Here is a 21,146-nt window from a genome sequence, read left to right on the forward strand (position 1 = left end):
GCATCAACAGCTTGTTGGTTGAAAGAGTCCCAAATTGCCACTACCCTTTCTGTGGAGAATTGCTTCTTGATGTAACCCTTGTGCAACCTGACTCTAATGTTTCCTTGCTATGTAACTATAACACAATTTGCACCACTGAAGGAAATATTTTTCCCTATCTACCCTATCTTTAATCATCACCGCACCTTAATTAAATAATTTCTTACCTTCTACACTTGAAGGAATACAAACCTAGTCTATGCAAACTTTCTTTGCAATTTAAACCTCTTTTAGTTCCAGTATCATTTCAGTACTTCAAATGGAGTCCAACAGAAGTTCATACAACTTGATTGCTACTCTTTCATGAGATGGAAGCATTGCTGCTACCGCCAGCATTTGTTGACCATTCCTAATTATCCTTGAGAAAGTGGTGCTGAACCCTCTTCTTGAAGTGCTGAAGTCTATATTGTGCAGCTCACAGTGCTGGTACAGAGGAAGTTGTTGGTTTTTAACCCATTAACAGTGAGAGTATGGTGCTATAATTCTGCAGCCTTGTTCTCCTTGGTGGTAGAAATCATGGATTTGAAAGGAACTGTTGAAAGAGCCTTGGTGAATTGCTGCCATGCATCTTGTAGATGGCACACACTACTGCCACTGTGCACTGGCGTTGGAGAGAATGAATGTTGAAGGTATAGATGTGTGCCAAACCAGTTGGCTGCTTTGTTGTCTTGCATAATGTCCTGCCTTTTGTATTGGAAACCCTTTGTGATGAAGCAAATATTCCATCAGACTTTTTAATTATATTTTATGCCCATCCATTACCATTTAGTGATTCCTCTTCATGGGCCTTCTTACTGACAGGGTGAGAGAGCACAGCTGAAACACTTGCCTCCTTTCCCTGTTATCCCCAGTCAGTGAATTTGGGGTATGCGCATGTGTGTGTGGGCATGTGCCACTAGAAAGTTTTTTGTGGATTTATAAAAAAGCAAGATTGTTTATTTAAATATTTACCTCAAATGTTAATGCTACAGTACCCACTCATACAATCACACACAAACACATTTGAGAAAAATACACTTTTACAAATTATAAAACATATATAATTGATGTGATTGCCTTGCTTTGGAGAGGGTATGTCACAGATTTGAATGGAAGGTTGTCTTTCCTCTCGAAATGTGGATGTTTGTGAATTCAACAACTGAAGTCAGATTCCGTGACCTTCTGTAAGTCATGAAGTCAGTTCTTTGTAGTTTCATTCCCTGGAATCTATTGGTGATTAGATTCTCTCAGACTTTTCTGCTGCATTACATCATTGCCTTCTGCTGCATTTGCAACATCTGCCCCTCTTCATGACCATCATCTTCATCTTCCTCATTGTCAGAGGAGATACCCAGTCCTCTATCTCTCACTTCGTGTTGGCAACATCCTTTTAGGAATGCTGCATGCCACAATAACTTGAGACACTGTGGGAATGCTGAAGTGCCCCACCTGAGTGGTGCAAACAGTGGAAGCTCACTCTCAGGAGCTCAATAATGGCCCTTGTTGAGGATGTGCAGCATTATACCTTTCTTCAATGGCACTTTTGCAGATTCTGAACTGACTTCACCAGCCAGGTCTACTGAGGCTATCCCTTATCTCCAACAATCCAGTCCTGCAATTGACAAAGTGGATCAAATACTTGTAGCACTAGCGAGTGGTTGAGAATCTCGGCTTCCTGGGGTAGTGTGCCCAAATCTGAAGGATTTATTTGGTGTGATCACAGTAGCTGAACATTCGGTGTTAGCACAGCCTTTTGCAACATCTCTACAGTATTGCATTCATCATGTGCACCTAGTAGAGGCAGAAGCAGTTCCACAATCCTTGCTGCACTAGTATATAGTATAACTATATGCCTTCAGTCTGACAAGGTTCCTTGAGTTCCACTTATCAGAACAGGACAATGCTTTCTGTGTCACCTCAGTGGTGTAACTGAGGTCACACTGGGCCAAGGCAGTTGGGGACAGTGCACCGGTCTAACTCCATTTTGACATTATCTCGTCCAGTACACTGTCTCATCCAGAAGGAACGCAGCTTGCTTACGGCAAATTGATCTTGCCACTTCTGCCATTTTCAGGTCAGTGACTTACTATGCATGTTGCTTCCAGACCTCATGATGAAGTTACGGTGGCTTGCCAACTGTTACAGCTCCTGTTAAAATTCAGGCTGTCGTATGCATAACCATAAAAGAATCCCTCCAATGCAGAAAGTGGTCACTTGTCCCATGAAGTCCGCACCGATTCTCCAAAAGAGCATCCCACCTCGGCCTTCTCATCTGCCCTATCTTTCTAACTCCGTTCATTTACCATGGCTAATTTACACATTTTGAATTGTGGGAGGAAACCAGATCACCCAGAGGAAACCCATAAAGACGTGGGAACAATGTGTAAACAGCACACAGACTGTCATCCAAGATCGGAATTGAACCTAGGGTCCCTGGCACTATGAGGCAGTAGTGCTAACAACTTTCCCCCAATGCCATGTATGCATTCGTGCATTGATGCCTGGGAGATCCCACGTGGATTTTCAGTGGAGCCCTAGAAGGAATCATTTGGATGAATGTTTGTTTGGTGCTGCGTGACCTTTAGAGTTCTTGGCCCTGGATGGCGTCCTAGTTTCTGTGGCACGGGTTCCTGGAGAATGTAGCAAAGGTGAGTCAGCAGATCGCTGGACATGTGGAGGTGTCAACACCACTATCTCTTTCACACTTGCAGATAAGATTTCCAGCTCTGTACACCCTCGATCTTGAGAGCTACCTAAGCACTGTTTCTGTTAGTTTCATCCACTGCATCTGGAGACAGTCCTTCTGCCCCTTGTTCTCAAGGGTTTAACTCCTACCTCTGACGAGCCTGTTGCCTCTGTCTTCTCTTCTGCCTCTATGCAAGAGCAAAGGTGGCAACAATCCAGCCTCCATCTTCCTAAAGTTGCCTTCTCTGTGACAACAATGAAAAAAAGAGCCTCCAAAGCTCCAAGTTCCAATTTCAATATATCTCTACAGTGTGACAGTGGGTTGAAAGGCTTGGATTGATTAGCATCTATTTAAAACTGAAATCTTGGCAACATGACGAATGCTTGATGGTATACTTTCCCTACATTCCTCCCCTGCCTTCTTCCACTGCCTTGATATGACCAGCTGCAATGCAATTTGTTCAGCTAGACACTGTGATCCTCAACCACTGCACTGTCATACTACATAATGTTGGCAAGTGTGAGGTTATCCACTTTGGCAGAAATAATAGTAAGAGGGATTATTATTTAAAAGGTGAAAAGCTGCAGCATGCTACGGTGCAGAGGGACCTGGGGGTCCTTGTGCATGAGTCGCAAAAACCCAGTCTGCAGGTGCAGCAGGTGATCAAGAAGGGGAGTGGAATGTTGGCCTTTATAGCGAGGGGGATAGAACATAAAAGTAAGGAAGTCTTGCTGCAACTGTATAGGGTACTGGTGAGGCCGCAGCTGGAGTACTGTGTGCAGTTTTGGTCACCGCACTTGCGGAAGGATATATTGGCCTTGGAGGGAGTGCAGAGGAAGTTCACTGGGCTGATACCGGAGATGAGGGGGTTAGACTATGAAGAGAGACTAAATAGACTGGGTCTGTACTCGTTGGAGTTTAGAAGGATGAGGGGGGATCCTATAGAGACGTATAAGATAATGAAGGGGCTAGATAGGGTAGAGGTAGGGAGATTCTTCCCGCTTAGAAAGGATAGCAGGACTAGAGGGCACAGCCTCAAGATAAGGGGAGGGGGGCAGTTTAGAACGGAGTTGAGGAGGAACTTCTTCACTCAAAGGGTGGTGAATGTCTGGAATTCTCTGCCCGTTGAAGTGGTGGAGGCTACCTCGCTGAATATATTTAAGCCACGGTTAGATAGGTTTTTGATAGACAAGGGAATTAAGGGTTATGGGGAGAGAGCAGGAAAGTGGAACTGATCCACTTCAGATCAGCCATGATCTTATTGAATGGCGGGGCAGGCTGGAAGGGCTAGATGGCCTACTCCTGCTCTTATTTCTTATATTCTTATGTACACTCTGTGATATTCATGAGGACTAATGTTCATTGAAGAACTGTTGATATTGGAGTTGGCTTTGAGATTTCTCATGTGTGAACCTATGAACACCAAAACTGAGAGCTTCTGCTTTAATAGAACATCTGGAGCTTACCCATTTGCCTAAGTGGTCTAGACTTCAATATCACTGTAGGCAATTGACACACTATGCACAAGAGCTAAAGCAAGCAGTTCTATTATTACCATGATTAGTCAATAATCTCACACAACTTTGCTTCATTGTTTCACTCTCCTGATTCCCTGCATTATCAATGAGAGATTCCAAATATGTCTCAGGTGTGCATTTATCCTCACTAGGGATTACACAATTTAAATGAGTAACACCTTAATCAGTACCCAGTGCAGCACATCAGGTCTCCAAATGGCCCTCAGAACCCTCACTAGCTGAGTTATTCCTTAGATTAAATTTTTTCTTTCCTCATCCTTTCAAGCGTCATGATGATAATGCTAATGCCTCAGTACCAGACCAGCTTGGTCTCCGCGGTGTAAGTGTGCGCTAGTCCTTGCCAGTGGCCTGGGGGTGATTATTTTCCAGCTTCCACGTCTCCAAGGATGCTCAAGCTTTCCTCTCATGTTTTATGCTATTTTGATTGTGGAGGATATCCGTGTGCAACACCTTGAATGCACTGAGGCAGTTGCGCCGGTTCTCCATTGACAGATTAGCCCACCCGTTCTTGATCTCATATTGCATTGTGAGCTTTTGAGAGCCCCCGCCCCCTCACCTTGTTTTGAAAAGAGACAGTCCTTGCAAGGTCAGCAATGTAAAGTTAGGCACCTCATCATGCTATCATCTTCCTGTTCTGGCTCCGACTCCTCGTTTGTTGTCTCTAAGACATTCTTGGCCACTCTAGCCCTGAGAATGATGCAACCAACATGCATCCCTCAGTCATGTGTCAGAGTGCATCCTTTGCCACTTTCACCCCTTCTCCAGTGGAGGCCTTGCCCTGTTACCCCTTCCACAACCACTGTCCACTTCCACCCCTTTTCTAGAGGAGGCCTTGCCCCACAGTCCTCACCACAGCACCTCACCTTACTGCTGATCTGAAAGATAGTGATTCCCTGTGATACCGCTCAAGAATGATATGGTGCTGCCTAGGAAGTCAGGTGCGGAGCCAATGTGCCATGATTAAGTGCTGCATCATGAAATGTAGGCAAACAATCCTTAAAGTTATGAGTGAAGAGCCGGTAGCCAGGTGCACATTGCTTGCATACAATTGTGAAACAGGTCAACCTAATTAGATGCCAACCTTACTTCTGGATGCAGTGTGGGGAAAAAGATACCCACAAAGGGGCTTTATTCATAAGATTTAAACGTATTCAAGTGACCTGATATGAAGGCAGGACATTACGGAAAATCCCGCCAAGGTCAACAGATTCTCCCATCATTCGCCCCTCATCTGCTTTGATTCCCGTGGCAAGCAGGGCGGTAGAATTCTGGTATACATGTCAAGAAACGTGCTCCACCACTGGTGTCCAGAGCGGACAATAGGACCTCTATTTTCCCAACAAGATAAAATGGATTTTGATGCTCTTTGGATATTTTCCCTCTCACTTGCCATGAGACCTGCCACAGGCAGGAGCGGAAAATCTTGGTCATGATCTAAAATTGTTGAACTCAGTGTTACATTCAGAAGATTGGAAAGTGCCCAGTTAAAAAGATGGGCTGCTGTTCCTCCAGCTTGAGTTGAAATTCATTGGAACGCTTTAGCAAGCTAAGGATAGGAAGGTCAGAGAAGGAGCAAGGATGCAAATTGAAATGGCAAGTGACTGGAAATTCGAGGTCACATTTGTGCACTGAGCAGATGTTCAGCAAAGTGATCAACCCACCTGTATCTGGTCTCTCCAATGTAGAGAAGATCACTTTGTACATCAGTTTCTTAGACTAACTATCTTTGCATAAAATACCCAATTCTATCTTTTCTCTCACACTGTTGTTGCAAGAATTGAAAAAAATGTCCTTATTCCAAAACAAATTATTTGTTTCCCAACAACGTCACATCTTAAAAGTGCAAGATGCATAATCACATTCTTCTGCATTTATTTCCTCTGTGACTCCTATTCTTGAAGTTTTCCGAATCCTTTTCATTCTCAAAATAATCTCATTTACAAGACAACAGCTCAAAGCAATGTCATGTATATTTAATTTTGGTGGCTGTTTTCCTTTTAAGGCCTGGATTATGTGTGTAATTCCCAAGTGAAACATATTAATGAAACATGTCAATCCCAATAACTTCTAATTGAATAATTAAACTTTGGGTTCACAGTTATTTTCTAATTGTTGTTTCCGCATTTAAGTCATTTGATGTATATTTTAGTGAGTCTATTGAAGAAGCTAAGGGAGAATTTTATCAACATAGTCCTTGCTGGAACAAGAGGATTATTTCTGGGCCAGGAACCCATTGGATTACTTAGTGGGCTTTGTTTAGTCTCTTTCCCAGGGGGCAGGCAGAATAACATGCCAAAATAGAAGGATTTCCATCTTCAGGGACACTGGCAGAACTGAGTAAGGCATTGAAAATATCAGTGGGAAGTAGCAAATTGGTGCCGAATGGCTGCAAGGTGTGGGAAGGCTGTCCCCACCACGCTGGTTCAAAGACTCATAGCTGGAGGTCATGTTGAATGCAGTGAAGGGAAGAAGATGGGGAAGGCCATTCATTCTCATCAAGCATGTGTGGCTGCACATAAAGGTAGTGAGCAGCAGGAATGCGGAGCCGAGGAGCTGAATCTTTTAATGGCCAGCAAGCTGAGTATTCTACAAGTCTCAGTCAGTAACCATTGTCCTTGGCATTCCCCTGCACAGTACACCTCTGAGCACACATCTTGTCATCGCACACTTTTCCTTCCCCTCCAACCTCATCATCAAGTCTCCATCTCAACAGATATCGTTCACCCTCATCTTATTGCCCTCTTGTACCCATCCCTCGCAGTCACCCTCCTCAAGTATTCACCGCCCATCTGCAGCAATAAGTTCATTACTCACTTTCACAACTGTTGCAGAAGAAGAGAGCCCATAATTGCAGGGAGAAGCAGAGGACTAGGGGTGGGCCTGCTGCTATTGTAACCCTGATTATAATGGAGGAGCAATCCCTGGACATCAAAAAAGATAGCGCTGGTATTATCCATTGATGATGGAATAGCCCAGAGACCTACAGTTTTAGACATCACACTTCTGCCTGTCACTCATATTGAACCACTTGCCAATACATTAAATGTCATGATCTGCAATATACTTGGAACCCTATTTTATATTAATTCATCTCCCACAGCTGCAATGATTGTGCCAGCTAAAGACATGAGGGATGAACATGAGGAGTACTCAGAGGAAGATACTGAGGATGCATCCCCACTTAACTCCTGCACACATCCAGCTTCACAGGGTCAGAGGGTGGCACATAATGAGGAACATATCACATGGGAGCAGCAGCAACTGAACAAAGGGACAGAGTCCCTGTTAGTGAGCACAAGACAGCCCAAGCTTTGTTTAACTGATCAAAGATGCTGAGCCTCAGAGTTACCAATAAAAGTGACACTTTTGGAGCAACAATGTGTGGCTTTTGAAGAGGTAATGTGCACCCATGCACAGAAACAGGAGGAATCCATTACCCTGTATGCGTGCCATGATGTCTCAGGCATTTGCACTGAATGTCCATCTCCATTGAAGGACTGGCCATGTTAGCTCCAGGAGAATCAGATGCCATTGAGTTTATGATGGTTATTCACAATGGTCTGCACATTCTGGCTGCCAGTTTGCAGAGGACCAAACAAAGCCTCTTCTTGAATGCTACAGTGAGATGCAGCCAAGTGCTGTCTCACTTGTTGTAATCAGAGGAATGCAGGTGGACTCAGAGGATGGATGAGGGATGGGCACATGGAGGGAGTGGGGGCAGTTCAAGATGAGAACATAAGAACAAAAGGAATAGGAGCAGGAGTAGACCATCCAGCCCCTCGAGCCTGCCCCGCCATTCAACAAGATCATGGCTGATCTGAAGTGGTTCAGTTCCATTTTCCCGCTTTCTCCCCATAACCCTTAATCCCCTTGCCTACCAAAAGCCTATCTACCCGCGTCTTAAATATATTCAGAGATATTTAAAGATATTTCCACTTTTCATCACTTTCCCACTCTGTCAGGCAGAGGACCACATACTATCCCCTGCTCCAATGTCCATGCCTGCCTCTGCACAGTTGCCGTTGGAGCAGTCTCTAACAGTACCCTCAAAAACCCAATGCACTTCCACAACCACTCCAGTTGAGCAGGCTATCTGTAGCTCTGCTGATGCCACAGGGATAGGAGGACAAAGAAATGAAAGGAAGCAGAAGAGAGAGACTTCAGAATTGCAGAAGGGGATTCACCTGGGCATTGGGAACTATGCTAATGTAGCTCATTGTGTGAAATAGTAAATGAGGTAAGTGTTTATAATGTTTCTCACCTTCTTCAATGCAGAATTCCAATTGCTCAGTGTACTAAAGTTTTAATCAGAATTTCACACCCAGAATGGAGTCAATGGCTTTGTTTGCAATGCAGTGATTTATGACTGTGGAAATGTCTTGCGCATAGGATTGGGAAGTGTTTAGAGTTCCAGTTCCATTGGCTTTAGGCTTGTTTGTTTCTTAAATACTGTGTCAGTGAGGGATCCTCTGGGAGCCAGATGTGTGGCTGCAGTCACCCAAGACACATTATGCTTCTCTTCCTCTGGCTCCTCAATCTCCCCCCTCTTTTTGTATTGTCCTGCTCATCGGACGATGTCAAGTGGTCTGCAGTTTCCTCCTTCTGCAGGTCCATTCCTCTGAGCTGTCATAATGTGCAAGATACAGCAGATCACCATCATTCGGGGGACAATTGCTGAGTCATGTTGAAGGACACCCATTACACAACCCCGTCCTTCCTCCCCCTCCCCGAGCATCCCTAGACCCCCAAATCAGCCAAAGCATCTGAATCTCATTTTCAGCCAGCAGGTGCTTGTGAGTGACACAAGCTGTACCTCTCATTGGCATCATTTACAGACCTAACACGTTTAATTTGCCAGTTCCTCAGTGGGTGGTTATCTCCAAGGAACCACTTAAATACTGTTCAGAGGTACAAACACCCGTGGCAGACTAAACCACTGCAGGATGCAAGAGTCATGGCAACTTCCAGGAAAGCTCAAATATACATGCATAATAAATTTACAGTAGTCATAAATGAACCACATACTGAGCGCATGGAATCCCTTCCAGCTGATGCAGAATTCAGGATGATCTGATCTTGCCTTGACTCTCCCCTGAACATGTCAAAATCCAGCAAGCTTAGCAAAAAGCAAGAACTCACTCTGTGACCGGCTTTGTCAGTGGCAAAGTACGCACATCTGTGGGCCCAGTAATCATGGCATCTGGGAGATAGATTTTGGGCTGCAGATTATGAAATCCTGCAGACGTCTTCAACTGATATCTGAAAGAAGTTGGAGGCAAAACAATTCTTGGCCTTGGTGATCTTAATGGCCACTGGCAAAGTTGTGCTCATCTGGCCGTTTTGGAAGGAGTTCCCAGCCACTGAAAGTGTCAGCAATGAGTTGCAACAGGAGCCCTGGTCCCCTGGGGCACTACTGTTCAGCCGTGTCCAAAAAACTGATCTTCTGTTTGCACTCCCTGTCCTTCTGTTCCTCTTCAAGAGACAATATAAAGCTGCGTCAGCTGCTTCCATTCTGCAGCATTGGTTGAGAGCACATAAGCTTACAGCAAATGTAGGTAAGGTGTTTAAAGTACACTCCCAGAAGTTGTATTTGTTCTTTTTAAGTCATGCTATCAAGACAAATATCATTCCCATAAGCATGGACACAGTTGTCATGCTACTATTTAAAAACTTTCTAGTGTATAAGTTTCTTTGGTCAATGATTTTATACTGTTTTCACCTTGTCTTCCCTGGTGAGATCTACACAATTCAGGATTTTACTGGTCTGGCTGTTAAAAGCCAAAATCAAAATTAAATTGCTGTTCCATTGGTATTTTCCATGTTTGACCCAGCTCCTTCAAGGGGATTTCCTGCTTGCTTCCAAACATGTGCCTACTAAATGCAGAAGAGAACTGGAACATGTTGGATTCCCCACATAGGGTTTATAAGACCCTAGTCAGGCCTCATTTGGAGTACTGTGCGCAGTTCTGGTCGCCTCACTATAGGAAAGACGTAGAAGCTATTGAAAGGGTACAGAGGAGATTTACAAGGATGTTGCCTGGACTGGGAGGCATGCCTTATGAAGTTAGGTTGAGGGAGCTGGGACTCTTCTCCCTGGAGAGACAAAGGTTGAGAGGCGACTTGATAGAAGTTTATAAAATGTTGAGTGGAATAGATAGGGTGGATTCTCAGAGGCTATTTCCCCGGGTTGAAATGGTCGCTACGAGAGGACACAGATTTAAGGTGCGGGGAGGCAAGTACAGAAGTGATGTTAGGGGTAAGTTTTTCACTCAGAGGGTGGTGAGTGAATGGAATCAGCTGCCGTCAGTGGTGGTGGAGGCGAACTCGCTGGGGTCTTTTAAAAGAGTTCTGGATGAGTATATGGGGTTTAATGGGATTGGGGGTTATAGATAGGCCTATAGATTGGTAGGTGTTGATGTGATCGGCGCAACTCGTGGGCCGAAGGGCCTGTTTGTGCTGTAATGTTCTGTGTTCTATACTACAATTTTTCGGTGCTTTAACTCCCAGCATGCTCCCCCCCACCATGATAAAATTCTATCCTTCGTCTCATTGTACCCATGACATTGACATCTGTTCTGCAGCAAATCAAATGATTATTCAAATGACCTAATATTGAATATTAATACTGTCGTGTGAAAATCAGTTCAACATCTTTCTGCAAAAGGTTAAATGCATTCTCCTGTTATTTCTTCAATCAATCTTGATTTTACGGTGCAACAATTCCACTCCGTTTTTTTATGTTGAAGCTGTCAGGTTTTCAGAGATCATTGAATACCTTGTACCTGGGGGCATGCTTTCTAATAGACGTCATGTATTTTCACAGTTGCACGCTGTCTGTTCTCAGATGTGTTATCATAAGCAGAGGATTTCTCTCCATTTGTTGATTGAGGTTGACTCAACTGAACTTGGTAAGGAAGGATATACTGCAGAACTCATTGTCAGCCATCCATTTGTATAACTCCCATGTTGGCCAGAATTCTCTGGCCGTTCACCCAACGCTGCCAGTGAGAATGGAGAATTTGCCACTCGGCCAAATCTCCATTTGCTGCAGCAAAACCGAGAATCCCAGCTGTGGTTGAGATCGGAGAACCTAACTCGTTATTCTTTGACTAACCAATGCCTCCTATACGAGGGGGTTTTCAACAACGAGTTACGTGTGAGTGAGAAGATTCCAAGGAACTGGCTAAAGTTATGAGCAACTAATCAAGAACGATCCCAGACTGAACAAAATGGAAGCTTTCTGTTCCCAGGCCTCTATTTTGTGCAGGAATAAATATGACTGTTCATGAGGATACGAAAGGTATGCAGAGAGTGAAGACATCCATGTAAGAGGACCAGTGGAAGCAGCCTGGTTCCTGAAGCTTGCAAGTAGCCTTACAGTATCAGTAGCAGCAATCTGAGATGCCTTCATGTATATAATGTAGGTCACTGATACAATGGTTGCTAGACCAAAGAACTCAAGGGAACATTGACAAAGATGCCAATTATATTTTCATCATAATAGGTTCCCCAAATTCTGGCTGTCATAAATGGAACCTGAAAAGTGGCATAACCTACATTAAGGTAAAATTTAAGCTCAAGCATTCATCTGCACCAAAGTTCCTATGGTCGTGATGCAGTAGCCAGATGTATTTTCATTGGCCTTGTTGCTGGCAGCATTGCAAAAGGAGCAGCTTTTCTTCCAACTCCCTAAAAGGCCATTCTGTGAACAAAATGAACAAGCACCAAACAGCAATGGTGTTAAATAATATATCGCTCTATAAGTAACTGTGTTACCTTGCACATCAAATTTACCTGAATTGACTGAGTGTACCTTGATGGTCCTGTCCACAATTCAGAAATCAATGCCAATCAGAATGACATACTATGACATGTTCAAAAGGATATGAGGAGATATGAATGCATACTTTATTCAGTTGCTTTCCCTTGTGACCATATAATACATGTAAAGAAGTGAAGTAAGATTCGTGAAGACACTTAAGATACTTTGAAGTTATTCAGAATAAAACCAGACGAAAAAAATCAAATATCTCACAGCAACATGGATTCCCCAACCTGTTAACTGGTACGTCTGATTTCCCCAGATCATAGAAGAGTTGTCAACAATTATAAAAGCAACCATCTTAAAGTGGACTGTTCTGGAGTGCAGGGCCAGCCTGACTGCTGAAATTGAATAGCATAATAGAGTTATGAGACATTTTCTTCTTCACCTTTCTGCTTCAGTGAAAGTATCTGCAAATCACAACAGCTGAGCGATTGGGTAAATGCGCGGGGTTGTGGGGATAGGGCCTAGGTTCGATTATGGTCAGTGCAGCCTTGATGGGCCAAATGGCAACCTTCTGCACGATAAGATTCTATGACTGCATCTGCACCCAATCAACCTCAAAGTTACCAGTTTGTTATTCATCAAGGCCCTGCCTCCTCAACTTGCCCCTTGCCTGAGATGTGGTGACCCTCAGGTTAAATCACCAATAGTCAACTTTCTCCTCAAAATGGAGAGAAGCTTATGGTCATCTGGGACTACATGAACTTTACCTTTTGCTAGTCTATGAAGCATTGCCTGCTAGCTGTCAGTCACTCCATATGTCAGTGCAGTTTCTAGTGAAATTGTCTGGACCTATTACTCACTTATTTCACAAGTTATTTCTTCACATGAAGAAAGCCAGATATAAATTGACACAAGATAAGGAAAGAGAGCTTAGGGCAGATGGACAAAAGCTTGGTCAATGAGGTGGGTTTTAAGTGTCTTGAAGGAAAGATGTGGAGAGGCAGAAAAGAAATTTCAGAGAAGGGGGTCTTGGTGGATTAAGACACAGCTGCCATTAATGGAAAAACGGAGTAGGATGCACAAGAGACCAGAGATGGTGGAATGCTGATTTCTGGAACCTAGCTGAAGGACCCAGGAGCCTCCACAAAAATCCCCAACACTGAGTTTTGTGCAACTTACCTGAACAGTTGCTCAGGAGATGTTAGAGAGAAAATCCTTCTCAAGTCCTGGGTAATTACAAAACTGAACCTGTAATCATTCACTTTGAACCCCTCACCTCCAATCGGCACTTGACCCTTGTCCCTTAATGATGTTGGGTTTTCTTCTCAACTGCTAAAACTGTTTGCTATTCCAGGATCACCTTGAAATGAAAATATAATTGCCAGCTTCCTATCACTGCTACAAACCATGTTAAAACATTCAGTTGTCTCTACAACATCACCTCCAATAACAAGAGCAAGAAATTTATGGACTTGTCACTAAGATCGAGATCATCCAGTCAGTTGCCTATGCGATACCCCTCCCTTCTCCCATCTACGGCTCAATATCTTGCCCTAACACTGACCTCATTTTTCTCCCACTTTCTTTTGAACTCCCTTCATTGTTTTCCAACCTCATCTCTTCATGAGATTCATTCCTTAAGCCTCAACAGTTTCCACTGAACTGCCATTGGTCCAACCTCCCCACCTTGGCCCCAAGTTAGCCAGTATTGTTAACCGTTCCCTCTATTCATATACTATCCCTCCTTCCCTCCCTCAAAACTGCCATCATCACCCTTCTCAAAAAAAAATTGACTCACCAACCTTGCAACTATTCCATTCCCAACTGACCTTTCCTCTAAAGTCTTTGAATGCGATCGCTCCTCCCAAATCCTCGTGCTTGTTTCTTACAAACCCACATTTGAATCCACCAGTTTTCTGTCCCTGCTACAGTACTCAAAGATCTCTTATCAAAGTGACAAATGGCATCCTGGGTCACTGACAAAGATAAACTTTTCCTCTTCAACTCTCTTGACCTGCTGAAGCCTTTGATATGGTTGACCACTTTTCTCCAACATACTCTCCTCTTCACTGTTCAGTGTGGTGGGGGTTGGCTCCATTCTTAGTCATAAAATCATAGCCAGTGTTTTATCTCCAATGGCTTCACTACCTGGTCACTTGCCATTCTACCTGGTGTCTCCCAAGGACCTAACCCTAGCTCTCCCTTGTGATTTCTCATTAATATACTGCTTTTCATTGATATGATCCAAATTACAAACAGCCCCCATATCATTGTCACCACTTCCCCTCTCAACTCCTTCACTGCTTCTAAATGATCAGACTGCTTGTCAAACATCCAGTACTGTATCAGCCGAACTTCCCTCCGGCTAAATGTTGGAATAGCCAGAGTTAATTGTCCATGTTGTATCTTGGAGAATGATGCTCGGGAGCATGGAAGATCTAAAACAGCAGAGCTTTATTTACAGGTGTGTTTTCTGTTAATGGCTGCTTCTCTTCCTATTCCTGCACTAAGGGCTTATGATGTCTCTTCTGGTGAATACAACAGAGCTCAGCAAGCCAATGAAATTAATACAAATAATAACATTTCCATCCCCAACAAGTTCAACATGAACAATAATCAGTCAATCACTATTAATAAATCAGAGTCTGGAAGTTTGGTTTGATTTGATTTATTATTGTCACATGCATTAACAGTGAAAAGTTTTTTCTTTGCACGATACAGATAAAACATACCATTCATAGAGAAGGAAACAAGAGAGTGTAGAATGTAGTGTTACAGTCATAGCTAGGGTGTAAAGAAAGATCAACTTAATGCAAGGTAAGTCCATTCAAAAGTCTGACAGCAGCAGGGAAGAAGCTGTTCTTGAGTCAGTTGGTATGTGACTTCCAGACTTTTGGATCTTTTTCCCCGAAGGAAGGAGGTGGAAGAGAATGTCTGGAGTGTGTGGGATCCTTAATTATGCTGGCTACTTTGCCAAGGCATCGGGAAGTGTAGACAGAGTCAATGGACGGGAGGCTGGTTTGCGTGATGGATTGGGCTACATTCACATCTTTTGTAGTTTCTTGCAGTCTTGGCAGAGCAGGAGCCATACCAAGCTGTGATACAACCAGAAAAAAGAGATTGTCACTCTCAAAGCAGTTACAGTGACCCTTGGGTGTCTTTTTCTTTACACTGCTGATAATCTCTGACATTTTTGTCTTTCCATTTAACGTCATTGGTGGTTAGTTTGACCAGATTCGATGTAGGAACTAGAGTTTATCTCTGTGTCCAATCTGTAGATGAGATGTTGCTTTCTTCAGTAGTGTCCAATTGGTATTGGTGTTATAGAAAGGTTCAGATCAGGACTTTGTATAGTTGAATCCAGAGTCTCAGCAGGTTCTGACTCTGATGGATCTGTTCTCCTAGCTAACAGGTGGTCCACATTTGAATCTAACATTGTCCAAACCAGAGATGACATTATCTGGAGGAGAAAAAAATTCATTGACCCCTTGTAGGTCTTAAGTACAAACATATCAGTTTATTAGGAGTTCATTCTTTGTCTCTCTTACAAGACGTACACCACCTTTTCAGTATTGCTCGTGCTCTTTCTCTCTCACTATTTCACCAGTCTCTCTCCTTTCTATTGTTCTTACACAGTATTATTCATTGCTCCAGAGAATGACCATTCACAATCATTGATTAATTAAACATACCTGTAAAGGGTGGCCAACACCAATTGGCTCTGACTTTTGATCATGCATTGTGCACAGGTTAGTGATCATTTGCCAAGGTTAGCTAAATCACACAACTGAATACGTGACAAGCAGAGCAGCACATGTAACATTGTAACATGATCCCAGCATAAGTTAAAACCTCAGGTTTCAGTATGGTTTATCCTGTGTGAAAGCATTAATAAAAATTTTTTTAAAAAGTAAAATAAAACAGTGGCTTCCAACAGTCCCCCTTGTCAATCCTACTCGAGACAGTTAGAGACAGGTTCAGTTTGTACAAGGATCGTGGCAGGAATTAAGTTCTCTCCTTCGGAGTAATTCCTAGTCAAAACTCCTTGTCCTTGGTGGAAAACTCTATGCTTCAATTTGCTTTTCCACCATTCTACTACTCTTTATTGTTGCTGTTGCACAACTTACTTCATTTCTGGAGATTTCAACAGGTCAAATGTTGAACATAATTGTCTCTTCATTATTAGCAATGTAGGAGTCTCAGTCATTGAATGTGTGGTATTCCTATATACTTGTAGGAATTTAAGATGTTTGATTAGTAAACATTGTTTCCTGGTTACTCTCAAAGTATGTTTCATGGTTGGGACAAAACATTCTGCTAGTCCATTGGTAGCAGGGTGACATGGTGTGGACTTGACACATTGAATACCATTCTACTGTAAGAAACTTCCAAGTTCTTGTGAGATAAATTGTGGTCCATCACTTACCAGTTGTTTAGGGAATCCAAACTGACTTTTCCTACTTTTCCTAGCTTCTCGATAGTCTTCTCTGATGAAGTAGATTTCATCACTGTGACCTCTGATCACTGTGTGCGCATCAAACGTTATCAAGAAAATATGTCTTCCAAAAAGTGTTGCTAAGCCCATGTGCACTCATTGCCAAGCCTCTTCAGGCCATTCCTATGGATGCAACAATGCTAATAGTCGAAGGTTTATTATCTTCACACAGGAAGAGCATGTTCTGGCTTTCTCTTCAATTTCTGCATCCAGTCCAGGCCAGCAGAAGTAACTTCTCACTATTTCCTTCATGCATATGTTTCCATAGTAACTCATGTAATTCCTCTAAAGCCTGTTTCTGCAATGGCAGGATGATCCCCGTAGAACACACCCTGATTCTATTGACACTGCAATCTCCAGGAATGGTAGGGTTTTAGATTAGGTGTTAGTTCCAAAGTCTTTCCTGGATCCATCACCTCTGCTCCGATGTTCTTTTCTCACTTGCCTAGAAGTGACTAATGTATTACCTACTTGTTCAAAGGAGAAGATATTCCTGCTTGAGTAGTCTGAGTACCTGGCAGTGACAATCTTGAAAGGCCATCCATGTTACCATATAGACTTAATGGTGTAAGTATGTGTGAGTAAAGCATTGCCCACCTTTGTATTCTACTTGCTGCAGGTGCTGCAATTCCCATGTGTGGTCCAGTAATAGTTGTTAGTGGATGATGGTCCGTCAACAATGTAAGTTCTCTCTCATACAGGAATTGATGGAATTTCTTTACTCCAGAGATGATCCGTAATGTTTCCCTTTCAATCTGTGCATAGTTTCCTTCAACTTTGCTGAAGGGTCAGGACACAAAAGCAATAGGTCTTTCTTCACCCGATAGCATGATGTGGGAGGCCACTGCTCCTATACCATAAGGGCATGCATCACAAGCTAACTGTAGGGACAGAGTAGAATCAAAATGCATAAGAACTTCGGATTTAAGTAATGCTTCTTTGGCTTGCATAAAAGCTTTGATCCAACCAATTCCACCTCTTATCATGTAATAGTTTCAGAATGGTTGCCAAGTTTGGGACATACTGCCCATAATAGCTCAACAATTTGAGGAAAGAACACAGCTGTTTAATATCCTGAGGTGCATGTGCCTCTATAATAGCCTTAATTTTTAAAGGAGGTTTGAGAAGATCAGTGGCATCAATTGCATGGCCCAAGTACTTGACGGAGGATTGGAAGAATTCTTCCTTGTGAACTCTCAGGCCATAGTTGTCTAATCTCCGGAGAATGACATACAAGTTTCAAAGATGTTCTTCATCTCTTCCAGTGACTAGGATATCATCCAGATAGCATTGGACTCCACTCAGTATCTGATCCATTGCTCTTTGAAATAATGATGTGGGTATGCCGGCGTTGGACTGACGTAAACACAGTAAAAAGTCTGACAACACCAGGTTTTAGTCCAACCTATTTATTTGATAATATACTCGCAAGCTTGCGAGTATATTATCAAATAAATAGGTTGGACTAAAACCTGGTGTTGTCAGACTTTTTACTCTCTTTGAAATAATGCAGGAGCTGATGTGATACAAAATGGCAATCTTCAGTACTGGAACAAACCTGTGTCTCTCAATTGCCAAAAGTTCCAGTGATTTCTTATTCATATTCTTCTGTAAGTAGGACCAGCTCAGGTCAATTTTGCTGAAATGTCGGCGTCCTGCGGATAAGTCTTCAATGTGAAATAACAGGTACTGTTCTGCATATAACACTGGATTAATAGTGACATTCAAGTTCCTGCAAATTCTTATGGATTGATCCTTCTTGATGGCTGGAACTATGGGTGTGGCTCATTCATTAATGCTGACAAGCCCCAAGATTCCTGTCTTCACAATTTATACCAAATCCGCTTCCACCATCAGCCTAATAGCGTATGGTAGAGACCTTGCCTTCAAGCATTTTTTTTGACTTTCTTCTTTCATTTCCAGTTCAATTTTAATATCTTCAATGGCCTCTCGTTAACCATCAAAAACAACAATGCGTTTCTTTAAAATTTTTGTGAGGCCTGATTCTCCATTGGTCATCATATTGACATTGACCCAGTTCAGTCAAATCTTCTCCAGCCATGTATGACTCATTAATGCTGGATAGTTGCCCTTTACTAAATGTAGAACCAAAGCTGCATTTGCACAATTAGTTCAATGCAGTCCTTCAATGGAATCGCTTCATCTGCGTACGTTTTCAGCATTATCTTTGATAGCATCAAGGGAATGTGTTTAAGTTTCTCCTTGTAAATAGTCCCTGGCACCGATGAGACTGCTGCTCCTGTGCCTACTTCCATCCTTGCTGGCTGGCTGTCCAGCAATGGAGTAACCCAGTTTCAATGTGCAGCACCAGTAATGGCTAACACATTCAGTGCTAATTCCTCCTCCGACTGTGAGTCATTATGTTTTCTCAACCCATTTTGTTCAGTTCAAATCTTCCAATCTCGGATAGTCACACAGTGCGTTGGGTCCATGGGAGTTGTTCAGGAAGTTTGAATACCTGATGTGTAATTCCCCTTCTGTCCGGGACCCTCCGAAAATGTCTCCAACTCTGAGTCAGAAACTTCAGACAGTTCCATTGAATTTACTTGAATACAAAGAACAAAGAACAGTACAGCAAAGAAACAGGCCTTTCAGCCCTCCAAGCCTGCGCCAATCATGTTGTCCTATCGAGACCAACCACTTTCATCCCCCATTTTCCCATTTGTTCATAGGCATATCAAGATAGGTCTTAAATGTGGCTAACATAACTGCCTCAACCGCCTCACTTGGCAGTGCATTCCAGGCCCCCAGCACCCACTAAAAAAAATTCCCCCGCACATCTCTGCCAAACCTTTGCCCCCTTAATCTTGAATGTGTAATTGTCATTTCCTGGGAAAATCTTTCAACTGTTCACCCCATATATACTCTCATAATTTTATAAACTTCTATCAGTTCATCCCTCAGCTTCCATCTTTCCAGGGAGAATAATCTCAGTTTATTCAATCTCTCCTCATAGCTAATACCCCCCATACCAGGCAACATCCTGGCAAATCTTTTCTATACTCTATGGTCTTCTGGTAGTGTGGTTCTTGAAGAAATGTTTGACAGAAAAATGATGAGGCCATTTTGTGTTGATATCCTTCAAGACTGCAAATGGCACAGTGGGCATAAAATTGCTGGTGAGATCTCATTCCCCATTTTCCCGGCACCTTGCCAGTGATGTAACGAGGTCCCTACCCCTATTTAAATCCTCATTTCAATATATTTCAGTGGATTTTAATAATATTAACAGGTCTCCCTGCCACGTGATTCTTCCCTCACTGAATATTCAAACCTCACCAACATAGTGTCACATTGGCAAAATTTGCAACAGCATTATAAAGATGGGAATCAGTCAAAGGGATCCCGCCAGGGGCATCAAGTTAAAGCAAAACCTTTTGGTACAGAAGGGCATGCCAGGCAGTGACATGGTATAGGTTAACAATACCAACCTGGGAGTGCCAACCTGTGCCAGGGAAGTCCCAAATTTGATAATTCTGGGGAGCTTCATGGTGGAGTTCTTGTTATGTGTTGTGGGGGAGAGGAAGGGCTGATGCCTATGAAAGGGGGAAATTGGCAGTGAGGACAGGACGAATCTGGCAGTGGGGGGAATGGGGGGGTGGCTGTGCCCACGACACTGCTATATTGCTGTTTTGGTTGGTGAAGTGGCAGGGGAAGGAAGAGCGGGGAAGAGAGCCACAATATTTGTTTGGATGGTGGAGGGGAGAATGCCCAGTGTATTCATGCTGGGGGAGGGCCTGGGGCATGTTTATCCTCACTGATTGGGATGCTCTTTAACGATGACATTTGATCTCTGTGGAGCCAGCCTTTGCTTGGTCCATCAGGCCCTGCCCCACTGGACTGATGATATAATCAAAGGCCAACTCTCTCTCTCCCCCCCCCCCCCCCCACCACCACACTTCCCCCACCAGAATGGTTGAAAATTTGGTCTGAAAACTCGGCTATGCAGACTAAGTTTCAGTTAGAGTCTGACACTCTATCAATCTTTGGGGAAGTATTATCTCACCACTAAGTAATTACAGAGCTGACCCTCCCATCATTCACACTGACCACCAACCCCCCTGCCCATTTTCCCCTCCCCAAACCCCCATCCTGCAATCTCCCTCCACCTGACCTGACTAGTCCACTTTCCAATCTGACTAGCCACCTACACCTAACTTTGAACCAAACCTGACCTCACTGGTCCCTGAACTGCCAACCCCTCCAAATGTGACTACTCTCAACCCATCTATCCCCTCACCCACCTACCTACCCTACCCACTTACAGACTCACCTTCTCTCAGTAGCATTTTACAGAAGCCTTAGGATATTTAATCACTTTGTTTACTGGAATCCTGCAGCTATTGATGTTCAAAAGGGTGTGCTTGCACTTTCCCTTTGCTGATGTTTCTGGGGTTTCCTGCTCTGACTGAGTCCTACACAATCCTCCATTGGATAACTAGCTAGAAACATAGGCAGAAAGTAAATGGGAATTTTGTTTTTTGTCTGGTCTAAGTTGGAAATATCCATTCCAATCCTGATCATAAGATCTAGGCTATTGTTTTCTGTCCCTGTAACAAACACTATTCTTAGCAACCAAACCTATACCTTCCCCTGGCAACTGAGGTTGAATCCAGGGTT

Source organism: Carcharhinus amblyrhynchos, chromosome 10 (genome assembly GCF_965287045.1).
Source record: "Carcharhinus amblyrhynchos chromosome 10, sCarAmb.v2.hapA, whole genome shotgun sequence".
NCBI classification, from domain to species: domain Eukaryota; kingdom Metazoa; phylum Chordata; class Chondrichthyes; order Carcharhiniformes; family Carcharhinidae; genus Carcharhinus; species Carcharhinus amblyrhynchos.